The sequence below is a fragment of the Rattus norvegicus genome, chromosome 3, assembly GCF_036323735.1.
Source record: "Rattus norvegicus strain BN/NHsdMcwi chromosome 3, GRCr8, whole genome shotgun sequence".
Taxonomy (NCBI): Eukaryota; Metazoa; Chordata; class Mammalia; order Rodentia; family Muridae; genus Rattus; species Rattus norvegicus.
The window spans coordinates 167,780,276-167,796,356 of record NC_086021.1 but is presented as its reverse complement, the minus strand read 5'-3'; the positions used below and the strand labels follow the sequence as shown (position 1 = coordinate 167,796,356).

At 50.2% G+C, this 16,081-nt stretch overlaps 1 protein-coding gene across 6 annotated transcripts in view; it reads right to left on the bottom strand.

The window, feature by feature from the left end:
• Positions 1-16,081, bottom strand: part of Ppp1r16b (protein phosphatase 1, regulatory subunit 16B) — a 95,994-nt gene that overhangs the window by 43,155 nt on the left and 36,758 nt on the right. The window lies entirely within an intron of this gene.

Genomic DNA, 16,081 nt, shown 5'->3' with positions numbered 1-16,081 from the left:
ACAGAGACAAAGAGAAAGACAGAGAGAGACAGAGACAGAGACAGACATAGAGAGAGTCTGAATCACAAGTGCTGGTGAGGATGTGGGGAAAATGAAGCCTCACTTCCGGGTAAGCACAAATGGTGTGGCGTTCCCCAGAAGGTTAACGGGAAAGCCTCCAGAGATGAAAACCAGGGGCCCAGGCATACACCTATGTACCCAATCTCAGCCATGCACAGCCACCGACAGAGACAACCTGAGTCCCACAGCGACCACAGCCTGCGTGAGACTGGCACACCTGCGGCAGACACAGGCCCAGTTGCGGAGGGAAATGCCAACGGACAACTGGTAATGACATAATTCGGGAACCGTCTCTACGTCAAAAAATTACTCTAGAACCGGGCCTCCCTCAAGCAATGGAGAACTGAGGCACAGAATCTTTCTGAGGTCACTGGGTGGAGCTGGGATTGGAGCCCAAACAGTCTCGCTTCAAAGCCCAGGATCTGAACCATGTACCTGGTTGATCCCTGGCTGATCCCCACAGGAAGCTGGTCTTCAGTACCGGGGTAGATCTTTAACCAGCCCATCCTCTGGGGCCACATACACCCCCTCAGCCTCATTAGCCCAGAATCTCCACATTAATGGCTGCAGAAATCAAAGAAGCCAAATACAGCACCCTTTAGAAACATCACTTTGATTGACATTTCTCCCCCGCCCCAAAAAAGAGCAGAACCAAAAGTAGGGGTGCACACATTTTATCCCAGCAATCAGGAGGCAGAGGCAAGTGGATCTTTATGAGTTCCAGGCTAGCCTGTGCTACGTAGAGAGTTCCAATCTAGCAAGTTATAAATAGCAAAACCCCGTCTCAAAAAAACAAAACCCAAAAGTAGATGCTCCATCTCTGAGAGAACAAGGCACAGTGAGCCCAGGTTACCTCTCATCCTACCCTCCACTTCCATGGTGGGAAAAAACTGGTAGACAGGCAGCGGCCGCTCACCCCCTGTGGCCAAGACACCTTCTGTAGTTTCCCACTCACCCCTCCCAAGAATGTTCAGGAACATGCTTCCAGGACCCCAGTTCTATAGCCAAAGGTAAAAGGCTCAGCGAGATCAAATCCATTGCCGAGAGTCACACAGCAAGCAGGCAAGTCACAGGGTCCACCACGCATGCACACTTTACTGAAAGGACGGCACATTCAGATTTGAGGGGCCCCCCTGACCCACAGGGGGCCACAGACTATAATCAGCCTCCCCCTAAAACCAGGAGCAGTAATCAAACTCTACAGGCTTCTGAAAACCAGGCAAGACTTGATACCCTCACAAGGGAGGCAAGTGGAGATTGGGCCAGAGGCTCTGCTCTGCCGCTTACGGCCTGGGAACTGTCAGTAACTTATGATCACAGCTGTGATGCTGCATTAGAAATGCAGGGTGACACGTGGACAGGGTGTGGGCTTGGTCTGTGCCGGACTCTGTGCCGAGGCCATGCACACAGGGGTGGCCTCCAAGTGGGTCCTTCACAGCCTGGGGCCATCCATGCTTGCCTTGCTCCACCCTAAGTTTCCTGGGCAGGGAAGGGGGTAAAGCCACGTGGAAACTCAAGCCATTCCAAACAGTGGCACCACAAAGAGGACAGGGCCCAAGAGACAGAGAATCCCTGGAGTCAGGAACTAGGGCCACTGGCGTGACGGCAGGGTGACCCAGCCCATTTAATGGTGCATTCCCAGCCCGAAGCAGGCCACACTAATTAATTAAACCATCCTTCTGCAAATCAATTTCTATAGCCCTCGAACTGGGTCAGAGGTGTCATCGGGACACACCCACTTCTGGTCTACAGCTCAAAGCCTCCCTGCTGGTTCAACCTCCCCATCCCAGGCCAGCTAGGAAGATGCCAAGAGGAGGGGGACTAACAGCTTTTCTGTGCTAAGGAGGTCTAATTGCCCCTTGGTTGTGCCCAGAGTCTGACTTCTAGCTGTGGCAGTGGGTGACTCACTGCCTGCAAAGCATTGTGGGACATAGTTCTTTCTCTCTGTGCTTGCTTACAGCAAGGGGTATAGCTAGTCACTCTTCCTTTCCTTCCCCTCTCTAGGTAACTGCTAATTTAGTTTGTTTTCAAGATAGGGTTTCTCTGTATAGCCCTGGTTGTCCTGGAACTCTGTAGACCAGGCTGGCCTTGAACTCACAGAGATCTGCCTACCTCTCTGCCTTGTGAGTGCTGGGAATAAAAGCGTGTGCCACCACCATCCATTTCCTGATTTGCATATATTAGAAATATGCAAATATGTGTGACCTTTCCTGTTTAACTTCTGTCACTAAGCAGGCTCAAACCCATTGTGGCACGTATCAAACACTTTATTCTTTACGTGGTAGAATAGTATTCCATTGTATGGATATACCACATTTAACGTTTCCATTCATCAGCTGGTGAGCATTTGGATTGGGGTTATCATAAAAATGCAGATAAATTTATATATGGACATAAATCATGGAAATCCCTGGGTGTAGGACGGTTGATTCCGTATGCATTTGTCTAATGGGGGCTCCTCACCCCATCTCCCAGACTATCCTTGCTGTAGGCTTGTCACTGTTCCAAGCAGGCCTAACTGCAGTCATGGTTACATCAAAGCCACTATAACTGATACCACCACTGAGGTCCAGGGAGGCAAAACTGATGCCCAGAGGTGTCAAGACACAAGCCAGCAAAGGTCTCTCTTCCTTCTGTCTTCACCGTAGAGTCAAGGGGGCGGGGGTATAGCCACGGCTAAGGGAGGGAACGGAAATATGGGAATCCCTAGTCCTCCCTCACTCTCATGGCAAGGACTCATCTCCGCTCGCAGTCACACGGGAGTTTAACCTGTGGCAGGAACACTGGAAGGAGGGGTGAACCAGCAAAGGTCACGATTTGCAAAGAGGAAGGGAGGACAGAGGTGCCGGTGGTCAGACAAGGAGATCTCATCCCCTGCAAGCCACTGCTGGAACCACCCCTATCTGTCCGCCTTTGCCTCTCTGAGAGTGTCAGAGAAGCAGTTAGCCTCAGGAAACAGGCTGACGGCTGGGCAGTGTGCTGCTGAGGGTCACCACGACGGGGAGGCTCCAGTCCTCAGCTGACAGAGCCTTGAAAAGCTCTCTGCTCCGAGCCCTAGGGCACCGAGGAAAGCTTCAGGAACTTTCCACACTGAAGCTGGCTCCTCTTGGAGCCCAGAAGGCCTCTGATTATCCTCCGAACATCTGAGTTTAGGCGTGAGTGTAGCTGTGGGGATGGAAGGCAGGGCCAGGGTAAACGGCAGCCGGGGCTGATGCTCAAGCTGCCTGGGATGACAGCAGAAAGAAGGAACCCCTGTGCTCTCCACTCTGAAGTCAGGCACACAGCTGGCCTGGCCTCAGCCACTCAGCCCCCCGCCCCCTGGTTCTGATGAAGAGGGCTTCATCAGATTGGTCTTTCCTGTGGTTTGCTTTATCGTGCCTGGGCCCGGAAGGAATCTTTGAGGCATCTAAGGATGGTCAGGGTCAGTCACGGTGCTACAGTCTTCTGTACAAAGGATCAGCCTTCTTTCACGTCCTAACCTTGTGGGGCTCTTTCCTGTGCCTCCCGGCTCCAGCTCCACTCACTGTGCCAGCTGTCAGTGTGTCCTTCCACTCTCAGCAGGGTGTTGGGCTGCACTGCAGTTATGAGCCCACACTTGGTAGTCTTCAGACTTTGGGCCCAAGTCCAACTCGAGCAATAAGCCCCAGGTAGGTCTCTGAGTCTTTCTGAGTCCCGTTTTCCTCCTCAGGGTCCCACAACATCACCGTTTCTGCCTCATATCTCCTTCCCACTGTGTTCAGCCAGTTCCATGCCCAAGTCACTAATGCTGCTCTTATTCATCTGCTTGGGGACTTTGGCTAGTGGTCACCTGACAGCCACTGTCCACTCCTCATATGACTGTCCCTATGGTCGGGCTCTCAAACCAGCTCCTGTGAGCCTGATGGAGCTAGGAGAGCCAGGCAGCAAACGTGAGGCTCTGCCCAACCACAGGAACCCAACAACAGGGAGAGATCAGACTGCCGAGGGCTGAGGGATGGGTGGGTTGTCAGAGCAGGTGGCCTGGTGAGAGGACAAGAATGCCCCTCCACATAGGACTACCTGGTGCTATTCCCTACCTTGAAGAGTCTCTTCCAACTTACTCAACATTGTAGGGAACCCCAGCCAGGGGTCATCGAAGAGGCCAGTGTTTGGCCCAACAGGCTTAGCACAGCTGGTATTGGCCTCCAGGTCCAGTAGGAGACCTGGAGTGTAGGGGCAGGGTTGGGCAGAAGGGGACCAGAAGCCACTGTCCTGGTGGTTAGGAGGGCAATGACTGGCAGGCATGGAGAGTAAAACATGGGTCCTCACAGGGGACAAGGACAAATTGGGCTTCTTCTAGACAAACCCCAGAGCTAGGCTGTTATCCCAAGGCAGACCCTGGCTCGGAATGGAGTCATTGCATTGGAGACATTCAGATATGGACCTGCTCCACACTCATCAGTAGGCATGGTCTAGCCCTCTTCTAGCATCCATGCAGGTCAGGACTGTCTCAAATAGCAACGGGCTTTGGCCTGTAGCTGAGCGGAAGTGAGGCAGACATGGGCTACCATCCTCCAGTAGTTCTGATTATGACTGCGAAGAGGCGGCCAGGGTCCAGAGAGGCCAAGTGACTTGCCTCAAGTCACACAGCAGGCAGTGAGTAGACTCCAAGGCCAAAGCTCTTAACTACAGGCTCTCCTCCACTCTAACACCTGCCACAAGGGCAGAGAGCAGCAACAGGGAGAAAATGAACGGCAGACAGGTGAGAGGAGGGCAGGTTGTCAGAGGAGATGGCCCGGTGGGACCAGAATGTCCATCCACATAGGACTACCTGGTACCATCCCCTACCTCTTCTAATTTATTCAACCTTACGGGGAACCTCAGCCAGGGGTCATTAAAGAGGTCAGTGTTTGGCCCTACGGCATACCTGCTAAGACCTGCCTTCCCCAAAATCACATGCTCGACCATAGCTCCCAGCGTTCAGAGGTGGGTCTTTGCAAAGTGTTAAGTTTAGATGAGGCCCAAGGGCCCCACCCCGCGCGCCAGATGTGTCTCCTGTCTGTCTTTCTGTCTGTCTGCCTCTCTCTCTCTCTTTCTCTCTCTCCTGGCCATGTGAACATACTTTGAAGCCTTACAAATAAGTGATATGACCAGAGGCCCCTCCAGAAACCAAGCACCCCACGACCTTGACTGTGAACGTCTAGCCTCCAGAACTGCCAGGAAGACCACGCCTCTCACTGTGCACAGCCTATGGCAGCCTCGGCTAGCTCAGACAGTGCCCAGGTGCCTTAACAAGCCCTCAGACCAATCCACCCAAAGATCGATAGGCTCAGACCCCCTGGGGATGCCGCCTCCCTGAGACCATCAGCTGTGTCCTGAGGACACCCAGGTCAAGGCCAAGATCTGCTACCCAGTGCCATGAGTCAGAAGCCACAGATTAGCTGGAGCACACCAAGACCAGAATACACTTGCCAAAAATGGAACTTTGAAGCATCTACAGTGTTGTGTGGGCTTCGAGGATGTATTTTCAGCTGCAGAGGCAAGGAGGGTGCATTCGGCTCATCCCCAAACCTACCTACTGCTCTGTTTACATCCGGTCCAACCCCCTTCCATTAATTAGTGCTTAACCTTAAGACTCCCTTAGCGAAAAACAGTTTAGCCAGTCACCAGCTTCCTGGAGTGGGCGGCTTAACCCTCGAAATAAGGAGTGGACAGGCTCTTCTGGACCCGCGTGTGAATCTGTTCTGAATCATCGTGGTTTCCTAAGGCCTAGAATCATTCTTATACAATGATTCCAAATACTCGGTGCCCAGAGATGATACAGTGTTTTGTTTGAGACAGGATCGTATGTAGCCCAGGCTAGCTATGTAGACAAGGATAACTCTGAACTTCCTATCCTCCTGGCTCAGCATGCCCAGTATTGAACTTACAGGTCTGAGAGATCGCACCAGGTTTTTGTGGCCCTGGGGATGGAACCCGGGGCTTTGTGCGTGCTGGGTGAGTGCTCTACCAACTGAACTACACTCCTGGCAGAAGATCGTTTTTCTGCAGTCCAGGCTAGCCTCCAACTTATGATTCCCCCTGCCACAAAGTCTCGCTGAAGATGTTGAACTGTCAGCGGAGTGTAACCTTTGACAGGACACTTGTTTTGAGATGTTCAGAAGGACGGGGTCTCTCAGATGCCTCGGGTGATGAAAAGTGATCCAGACTATAAACAGCTCCATGCAAATGATGTCGGAGGAGAGCCTGGCCAGAGGCTGTGACTTTAGCCACAGGCCTCCCTGGAGATGGGTCTGTTTCAGTGAGGCCAGACAGCTGGGCTTGTTCCGCTGACTCCTTGCTTAAGCAGGAGGTTCACACTCCTGCTCGCCCAGATGTTGCTAAGTGCAATGACCTAGAGAGGAGGGAGACTGGGATTTAAAGAGAGGTGACTGTCCCTTGCCTGTGTTACCCGGACTGCGGCATCAGGCTCAGCACACAGAACTCAGCAGCAGACAATCCTGGCAAGTTACTAGACTTCTCCCAGACTCAGTTTGTTCATCTGGAAAGTGGGGATGTTTGAAAGGCTTAGAGAGGCACTAAGAGCATCAGTGGTTTGGTGTATAGTGAAGCACCTGACTCTGGAGCACCCAACAGACATTGGCTCAGGGGGGCTGGGATGTAGCTCGAGGGGGTAGAGTGTTTGCCTAGCATCATGAGGCCCACGGTTCTAGCACCCCAACACCACAAAATTGGGACACAGTGATGCACACTTTTAATCCTAGGTGGAGGCAGGAAGATTAGAAGTTGAAGATCATCCTCGACTACATAGAGGGTTCCTAGGCCAGCCTGTGGTAATACATTGATCTTACCTCAGCAAACAAACAAATAAATGGGGCCAGGTGTTGGGGTGCACACCTTGGATCCCAGCACTCAGAAGACAGAGGCAGGCAGGTGTTGTCTGTGATTTACACACTGAATTCCAGGCCAGCCAGGGCTAGAGAGTGACCACTGTCTCAGAAATGAAGGAAGGAAGGAAGGAAGGAAGGAGGAAGGGGAGGGATGGAAGGACAGAAGGAGGGGTCAGGAGGATGCTGATGAATTGTAGGTGAGGAGAAGTTGAACTGTGGGTGGTACCAGGTCCTCAGAACACCTTCCTCAAGGTGAGAGCCTCACCTAGCCGCAGCACATCGCCTTGCCACAGTGACAATGCATCCTGATCCAGGAGAGCTATACCCCATGGGTATGCAGCAGGCTGAGTCCTGGGCACCAACTCTGACCCAGACATCAGTCCTACAGAAGGAAGCCATACACGAGGCAGAGCAGCCTCTCCCAGCTGGGCTGTCTTCAGCCACCACTGTTCACACTGACCCACTTGAGAGCTTCCCCCTCCTCCCAGGCCCTCACCTCATCTAGTCTGCTCCCTTAGTGGCTAACACGCTCACCCACCCACACTGATGCTCATCAGCCTCTCTACCATCCCTAGCTTCTCTTATCTAGGGCAGTTACCTTCTAGTTGAATGCCACTTTGGAGAAACCAAGTGAATCCTGGCTTCAGCGTGGATGAACATGTCCTATTCTCTCCCTATCTGGAAAATATTGGCTCCTCCAGCCAGAGCAGCTGGTGTGGAGGGACACCGCGTCCTGCCTGCTGTCTTTGAAGCCTTCAAGTGAGGTTACAGGGAACTGAGACAATGGGCTCCACGTGGCACAGGCCACAAAACACCTGCAGGCCATCAGGGTCTCGCTCAGAGAAGCAAGATACATCCACAGGGACCTGGCAGGGCTCCAACTGCGATGCTCATGAAGGCTCCACCCCCTTGCCATGCCCCGCCCCTCTGCAGCCCTCCCAGCTCCAGAGGATTCCTCCAGAGAGCTGGAAGAGCTTTGCTATGGCTCTGATTAAATCAGAAGGAATCTCATTTCAGGCTTGCCAAAAAACAAGTTATTTTCAGTAGCGTAGGCAGCAAATGGAGAAGGAAGCCATGAGCCGGAAGGAGCGACTGCAGACACGGAGCCCATCCAGGCAACGGTGGCGGCCATGTCTTCTTGACAAAAAGCTAGGTGCCAAGCAACTTGGGAAAGCTTTAACAAAAACCGTCCAGGATGGAGGGTTCTTTTAATAACCAGAGAGCAGATTGCATTGGCTCCAAGAGGTTAGAGAGAGCAATTTACAGATGCTAATTAGGGGCCTGCCAAAGAGGTTTTGTAATTAAGATACACACTGCCAGAGCCAACCCAAACACAGTCCCTCCAGCTCGACAGATCAGAAAAGGGCCATGGTATCCGTCAGAAGTAAGTTAAGGGGAGGGTCTTTCTTGTGACAGAGCCCTGAAAGCCTCGCTGAGGCAAGCACACTTTAAGTGACACGTTGGGGGAGGGGGAGGATCAAGCTGTTCATTTCCTTCATGTTTACAATGCTGTTTTACAGGGTCTCTCTGTGCAGCCCCGGCTGTCCTGGAGCTTGCTCTGTAGAGCAGACTAGCCTTGATCTCAGAGCTCCTCCTCCTGCCTCAGCCTCCCGAGTGCTGGGATTGAAAGCGTGCCCCACCACAGCCCGGCTCATTACAAAACAAAACGCTGCTTCCTCCACAATAAAGCGAAGGTGTCTACAATGAGAAGACTCTCAACCTGAATGACTGACAGGTTAATAAAGAGCAATAGAGTAGGTACAGCCAGACGGCGAGCAGCAGAAGGAGGAGGAAGGCCAGAAGGAGATGCTAGCCTCGCTTCTGGCCTTTCGTGACAGAGACCAGACGCAAATAACAGCAATATTTACCTCGGCGATGCTTACATCCCAGTCTTCAACTCCCAATACTACAGTCTCCCAAGGAACCTTGCGTCCGAAAGAGGTGAAGTAATTTGCCCAGGGCTACAGAATAGAAGGTAAAACTTAGATTCGTATGATTCCATGCTCTGAGCCTTCAAGGCCTACCATGGCACTGCCATCTTTCGCCCACAGGCCCTTTCAGGTTCACTTTCCCGTCATCCATTCCTTGAAAGTTGTTTTTATCACCATGCGAAGAGCATCCGTGAATTAATAACCCACCCCATCTGGCTGTAGATTGCTTGGTCCTGTCTCTGTTCCACACTGACCGAGCCTTTGACCCTAGATATTGTATGCGCAGTAAAATATTATGAGATCACATGCATCACTGTCCTGCTCCACAGCTAATAAGCAAGAAAATCCACTGTAAGCACAAGCCCACGCCCAGCACCGAGTCCTGACTGCCTTGCCATCTTAGAATCCATGACAACCAGATTCTCGGCATTCCCTACTCGAGGCCATGGTGTTGGGATCACCTAGCAGATCTGGGAACCGCAGAGACATCTGCATCTGATCACACCGTTCAGACAACTTGACTGCCAGGAGCCATCAGATCACGTGGTGAGGATTTCAGCCTAAAGAAAAGCTGCCAGCCCCGTTAAGATTCCCACACTGTGGGGATTCCTCAGCCACGAGATGAATAAAGGTGGTTGGGTGGATAAGAACACTTGTTGTCCTTACATAGGACTGGAGACTAGCTCTCAGCACCCATGTTAGGTTGCTCACAACTGTCTGTAACTCCAATTCCAAGGGATCCAACACCTTCCTCTGGCCCCCTTGGGCACCCACCCACATCTGCCTGCACACACACTGACGCACACAGGCACACAAAAAGCAAATAAGTAAATGAACCTTTACAGAATAATTTAAACATCAGAAACAGAAGGAGAAAGTTACAGCGTTTGTAGGAAAATGAGCTGAGTTAGAGAATATCATGTCAGGCAAAACAAACGAGACCCAGAAAGATAAAATAGTGTGTGTTTTCTCTCACATGTGAAACTCGTCTATATATATATACACACACATACACATACATATACATATACATATACATATACATTCATATGTATATTTATGACAAGAAAATATAAGAGGAACTATTTGAGAAGAGTGAGAAAGGGAGATGGAGGATGGAGACAGGAGGGGGACAGGGCAAGAATGTGGTCAAAGTACATAATACATTTGAGCAAAATGTTATTATGAAGCCTATCACTTTGAATAACAAATATACACTAACATTTTTTAAGTAGAGTAAATTGTGGCTTATAACAACAGTGGCCATCAGTGAATAATGCCTTTTAGCACATGTGAAATATACACACTTCTCCCACATTGGTGCTGAGCTTGGCTACGTGACCGATTCTACACAATGAGACATCAGTAGGTATGATACAGACAATGGCTGGGTAGACACTTGCACATTGGTGTTTGCTTTCTTAGAGCCCTAGGAGCACCGTGCTTGATGAAAATTACATGGAAGAAGAGGCCAAGTCATCCTAGCTGAGCTCAGAACACAGTAGACCTGCAGCTAACTATAGCCAAGGCAAGATTGCTGTGAAAAAATACCCAAGGAAAACAACTTAAAGAGGAAAGAGGCTAGCAAGATGGCTCAGTGTGCAGAGTCTGATGACCTGAGTTCAATCCCTAGGGCCCACAGGGTAGAGGGGGAAAATTAACTCCTGTAAGTTGTTCTCTACATGTATACACACTCACACCCACACCCACTACACACTAAATATGAATGTAATAATTTTTTTTAACAAATGAGCAAAGATTGGCCTTGACTTATGGTTGCACGCTTGGCTGCTTCCGTTGTCCCTGGGCCTATGGTGAGGCAGAAGATCGTGGTGTGGTGGAGCCAAGCTGCATTCCTAATGGCTGCCAGAAAGCATCAAGAGGGGAAGAACTGATGAGCCTGTGTGAGAGCACAGAGAGTCAAGACCAACCCTGTAAGAGCTCACTCCCAATAACCTACTTCCTCCAACAAGACTCTCCACTGCTTCCGAGAAGTCCATTCAACTATGAATCCATCTGTGAATCAACAAGGTCAGAGCCCTCATGATCCAGTTACTTCCCAAAAGCCCCATCTCTAAATCATATTGAGGACCAAGCCTTCTAGCACATGACATTTGGGAGACATGCCAAATCAAAACATACCACAAGACCACCAGGACTGCTCAAGGAGTAATGAATAAGCAGACTTGGGGGAGGGCTGCTTACAACAAGAGATGACTCGCCTGCAGGACAGCCATGATTACCTTTGTGGGGTCAGTCAAAAAGCCTGTGCTTGGAGTTTCTCTTGAGGCGCCGGAGCCCTGTCCATCAGGGTATGGGGTTTGATCTCAATGTTTCTGGGTCTGTAAGAAAGTGCAGTTCCCCTCCCTTCCTCCCTCCTGAGCCATTTTCTTCTACTTCCTTCCTCAGTTCTCAGTACAGCTCTGGATGCAACTGTCTTAGCCAGACAGAGGACGGACGAGGGACCAGCATCGCTGACACACAAGTAAGATGGTTGTGCTAATGGAGGGACACTTGAACTGTTGTGCTTTCCAACCCTAGCCTTTCCCCTAGGAAACTGTTTGATGACTGGGCAGTTGAGGGTGGGGTATAAGGGTCTTGGTAGTGAGTGAAATCAGCAGTCTCCTCTACTGGTCATTCCCAGCATGAAGCACTGGGCCAACAGAGACAACTGACCATGGATGAAAATCTCTGAAACCCGGGGCCAAAGTAAACTGTTCCTCCTTTCAACCCAACTGTCTAAGGCATTTTATCATGGCAATGGAAACCCAACACAGGAATGATCTGGATTTGGTGGACATGTGACAAGCCTTACCCATGTGTCCCAACTAATACCTGGGAGCAGATACTTACTGGTTTGGGCTCATGGTGGTTTGAGTTTGAAACAGTGTCAAGGAGGCTCCATTGGTTCAGTCTCCCCAAGGACCTGGGACATCGCCTTGGCAACTGGGCACTGCTTGCCAGATCACTGAAAGTGATTTCTTTCCCCAAGAACAGTCTCCTACTCTCCGAGATAAGAAGCCAGCTACACCGAAGCGCAAAGCCGGTGTCACAGGCGGATGGGGATGGCCTTGCGTGCAAGACTTCATTTAAGCATGATCAACCCACTCTGTGTGTGGGCAGACCCGGTCAGGGAAACAAATCATAATCAGAAGGTTGCAGGGAGGTACATAAGTACCTTCGTGGAGTGGCACGGAGCCAAGATAGGCGGAAGGCTCCTTTCTCCAGTGAGGTTGTGCTTAGCAACGGGATGGACATCTTCAAAGGTGCTGGTCACAGTGCCCTCTCCTCTGCAAAGCATGCAGATGGTACCATTCATGCATGGCCTGCTAGCTTCCTTTTCCTGGTGTCTGTTCCTGACAAGGTCTTCTTTATAACACCTCCGTCCTCAGAAAAGCATGTGGGTGCTTCATTCTGTTCAAGGTGACTCTGCTAGATGCTTAGCTCCAAGGGCTGGCACAGCTCGCTACTCACTCACTACCAAACCAGCAGAGCCAGGATGGTGAGAGTCACAGAGTTCTCTGCCTATACTTCTATTCTGATGCTGTCAGTTTGTTGAGCCCCCAGAGAAAACATGCCTGAGCTTTTGTAGGGGAGGATGGTTCTTTTCAAAGTGGAGTCTCTTGCTTTCTTTTCCATAGATCAACTACCAGTTACATGCCATACACTGCCGCCATGACAGACTGCCTGAGCCGTCAGGTTACCTTCCCCACCAGCGTGGACCGTGAGTCACATTAAGCCCTCATACCCTTAAGTCGAGTTGGTCAGGAATTCTGCCAGAGAAAAGTAACAAATATTATATGCCCCCATGGCCTGCTCAGCATCTGTGTTCCCTGCTTCTAGTCATAGCATTACATTTCCTTGGTTTAGACAAACCATAGCTTGGGCATTAGTTCATAGACAGGAGGAATGAATGCCATACAGGTGGATAGGACCAGTCTCAGCATTGCTTCCCAGATCTAACCACCGTGATTGATCTAAAGACAGTCCATAGGCCATCTTAGCCAAAGAGTTGGTTCTGGGATTTGCTAAGCCCCAGGACAGTGTGATTGCTGAATAGACAAGATCTACCCTTCTCAGGCTGCTGGGCTCAACTACACAGACTATGTTTGGTAATCCCCTGTCTCCACATGGCCTAGAACTGTGTGATCTTCCTGCACTTTTTGGTGATGGGAGCCTGTTGTGCTGCAGCTTTTGTCACTGGAGACACGAAAGTCTTAATTTATCATTCAAGAATCCAGATGTGTCTGAGCAGGCAGATAAGTTAGAGTTTTGACTTCGATGTCAGAAGTCAAGTGCCTTCAGGAAGGACTCCTGAAGGGTCCTGGTGACATTCGGCTTCTGTTGGTGGTGGGGTGCTTAGCACATGGAACCACAGCCCATGCTCGCTGCTTCCTGCCTGGAGATGCTCGCTCAGTGCTGGCTCTTAGAAAATCGGGAGAGGAGATGCTGAACTAATGGGGAAAAAACCCGGGAGCTAATTATCTTAAGATCTGTAAGTCAATAACAGCTATAAGGGAAGTAAAGAGTGAAGGAAGGAGGGAAGGAAGAGGAGAGAGGGAGGGAGGGAAGGAGGATGGTGGGAAGGAGGGAGGAAGGCAAGGAGGGAAGGGGGAAGAGGGGAAGAGAGAGAGGGAGGGAAGAAGGAAGGGAGGGAAGGAGGAAAGGAAGAAAGAGGGGAAGAGAGAAGGAGGGAGGGGAGAAGGAAGAAAGGGAGAGAGGGAGGGACCCAGGAGGGATTTAGGCAAGTCAGTCCTGGTGGCTCAGCCCATGTAGTCTCAACTATTAGAGAGTCTGAGGAAAGGTCTCCACAAATTCAAGGCCAGCCTGGGCACCACAGTGAATTCAGGGTCAGACTGAGCAATTAAGTAAGACCTGGTCTCAAAATGAAAAAGTAAAAAGAGGGCTAGAGGCAAAGGGTTAAAGAACTTTCCTAGCATATGTGAACCAAAGTTCAACACACACACACACACACACACACACACACACACACACACACACGTGCAATACACCCTGTACTGAGACAAACTCAACCAGAAAGAAAGGTGTCTATCAGTCACTCCAAGGCCAGCCAGATTAGATTCCAGGGAGCACACAGTCTGTAGAGGATGTTCCCGTGTCTCGGAGCCACATGTCACTAAATACATACGAAGGTCCGTGTCTACTCAGATGTATTTACCATATAGTCACAGTAGGAGCAGACGGCTGAGGAGAAGAGACAGCTGAGGAAGCATGGAGCAGGCAGATCCCCTCTCGATCAAACAGGGCGACCAAACAAGCTTTTTGGCAAAGACTGTTCTATTCTACATAGAAGAACCCTGACAGGATCTGCTGAAAACTCAAGACAGGGGCGAGGTGATGTGATGCAACACTGGCAGACAAAGCCTAACGGCTCTCCTCTCAGGAGGAAATATGGTACTTCAGCAGAAAGAAAAAAGACACCCCCTCTCCAGCATCCCTAAAGAACACGAAACGGTCCTGGGAGAAATGCAGACTCGCTTTCTACCCCCACCCCTGCCCCACACCCCAGATCTACTTAGAAAAAGCTCACCGTGGCACAGATGGCAGTTTGGTCCAAATTAAATTTATTGGTTACTACAGCACCAATTGATACCTCCAAAATGTTCAGAGAGAAACTTCACCAAGGCCTAAATATTACACGCATTCCCCAGTAAGAATCAAGAAACTCTGAAAACGTAGACAAGGAGAAGAATTAACATGGCTGTCGAGCAAGTCCTCCGAGCCCTGGTCACTGAGACTGAAAGCAAAGGGTGAAATTATGAGGGGACAAGGCCAGCAGAGCCCTTTCCTGGCTCGCACAGAGCTCTGGGTTCGAGCCCCAGCACTGTAAGAACTGAACTGCACTATAACCACAGTTCTCAGTCAAGTCTCACACCACGCTGTGGAGCCCGGCGTCTTGGGCTTGCAGGTTCCCACGTGTGCAGAGGGGGCCCCAGGGCCTAAAAGCAGGGTCTGAGTCCTTATGGAAAGCAAGGGGTGCTGAGAAGCCGATAGCTCTTGGAGAAGGAAACAGAGACAGACTTTCCTTTACTCCTTCGAACTAAAACGAACTCCAGTGGGATTACATATTCAGTTTCGTTAAGCAAGGTCACGGAGACCTAGCAGAAAATTCGAGTGAATAGGTACTCCAAGACGAGGAAATGCTTTAGACTTGATTGGTGTTTTTCTCCGAAGGTCAGGATGGCGAGTAAATATTCTCATCTTTGTCAGCTATGTGGTTTCTGAGTGACAACGGTAGCCGATGATGCAGAAGTGAACACCCGCAGCTCTGCTCCAAGGAAACACTGTCACGAAACAGGCATCGGGGAGAGCTGGCCTCTGGTTTGAATACCCTGAACCCCACTCCCTTTTAAAGGTTCCTCTACTTTAAGTTTTATGTGTATGAGTACTTTGCCTAAATGTTTGTGCACGTGCATATATATCTACCGTGTGTGTGTGTGTGTGTGTGTGTGTGTGTGTGTGTGTGTGCATGTGTGTGATGCTCAGGGAGGCACAAAAACAGTGTTAGATCCCCTGAAACTGGAGTCACAGATAGTTGTGAGCCCCCATGTGGATGCTAGGAACCAAAGTAGAATCTTCTGGAAAAGCAACAAGTACTCATCACTCTCCTGTCCCAAACTCCTGTTTTTTAAGGGTATAATAAAATAATAAGAGAATGTGGCAAGCAGTTATAGACTTCTATTACATAAAGTTAAGGACTTCAAAGCATAAACAAAATCTTTATTGTAAACATAGCCTGGGGTGTGGCTCAGTGGTAGAGCCGTTGCCTAGCAGGCACAAACCCCTGGCTTCAAGCTCCCAGCACTGTGAAAATGGACCATGCTATCAGCACAGCTTTAAAGCAAACACACAAATGCACATACTGGAGAAAACACATGAAACGTGACTGACGGCAAAGGGTTGACCACCCCTCACTGTCCCCACCCATCTTCCCTTCTCACACACGAAACCCAACTTAAAACAAAACAAACAAACAAGAACATTGGGAGAAAAATGTGGACCAAGCAACCAGGTAACTCAGAAAGCAAGCAATAAGCGATCGGTAAGACCAGGAAGAGTTTCTCAACCTTAAATACATTTTACAGAATGATGAGGAAATCCCGACAGTGGATGTGGGTGTCTTATTTTTCTATTGCTGTGAAGAGATGCCATGGCCAAGGCAACTTATAGAAGACACAGTTTATTGAGGAGTACCGTTTCAGAGGGTGAGAGTCCACGACC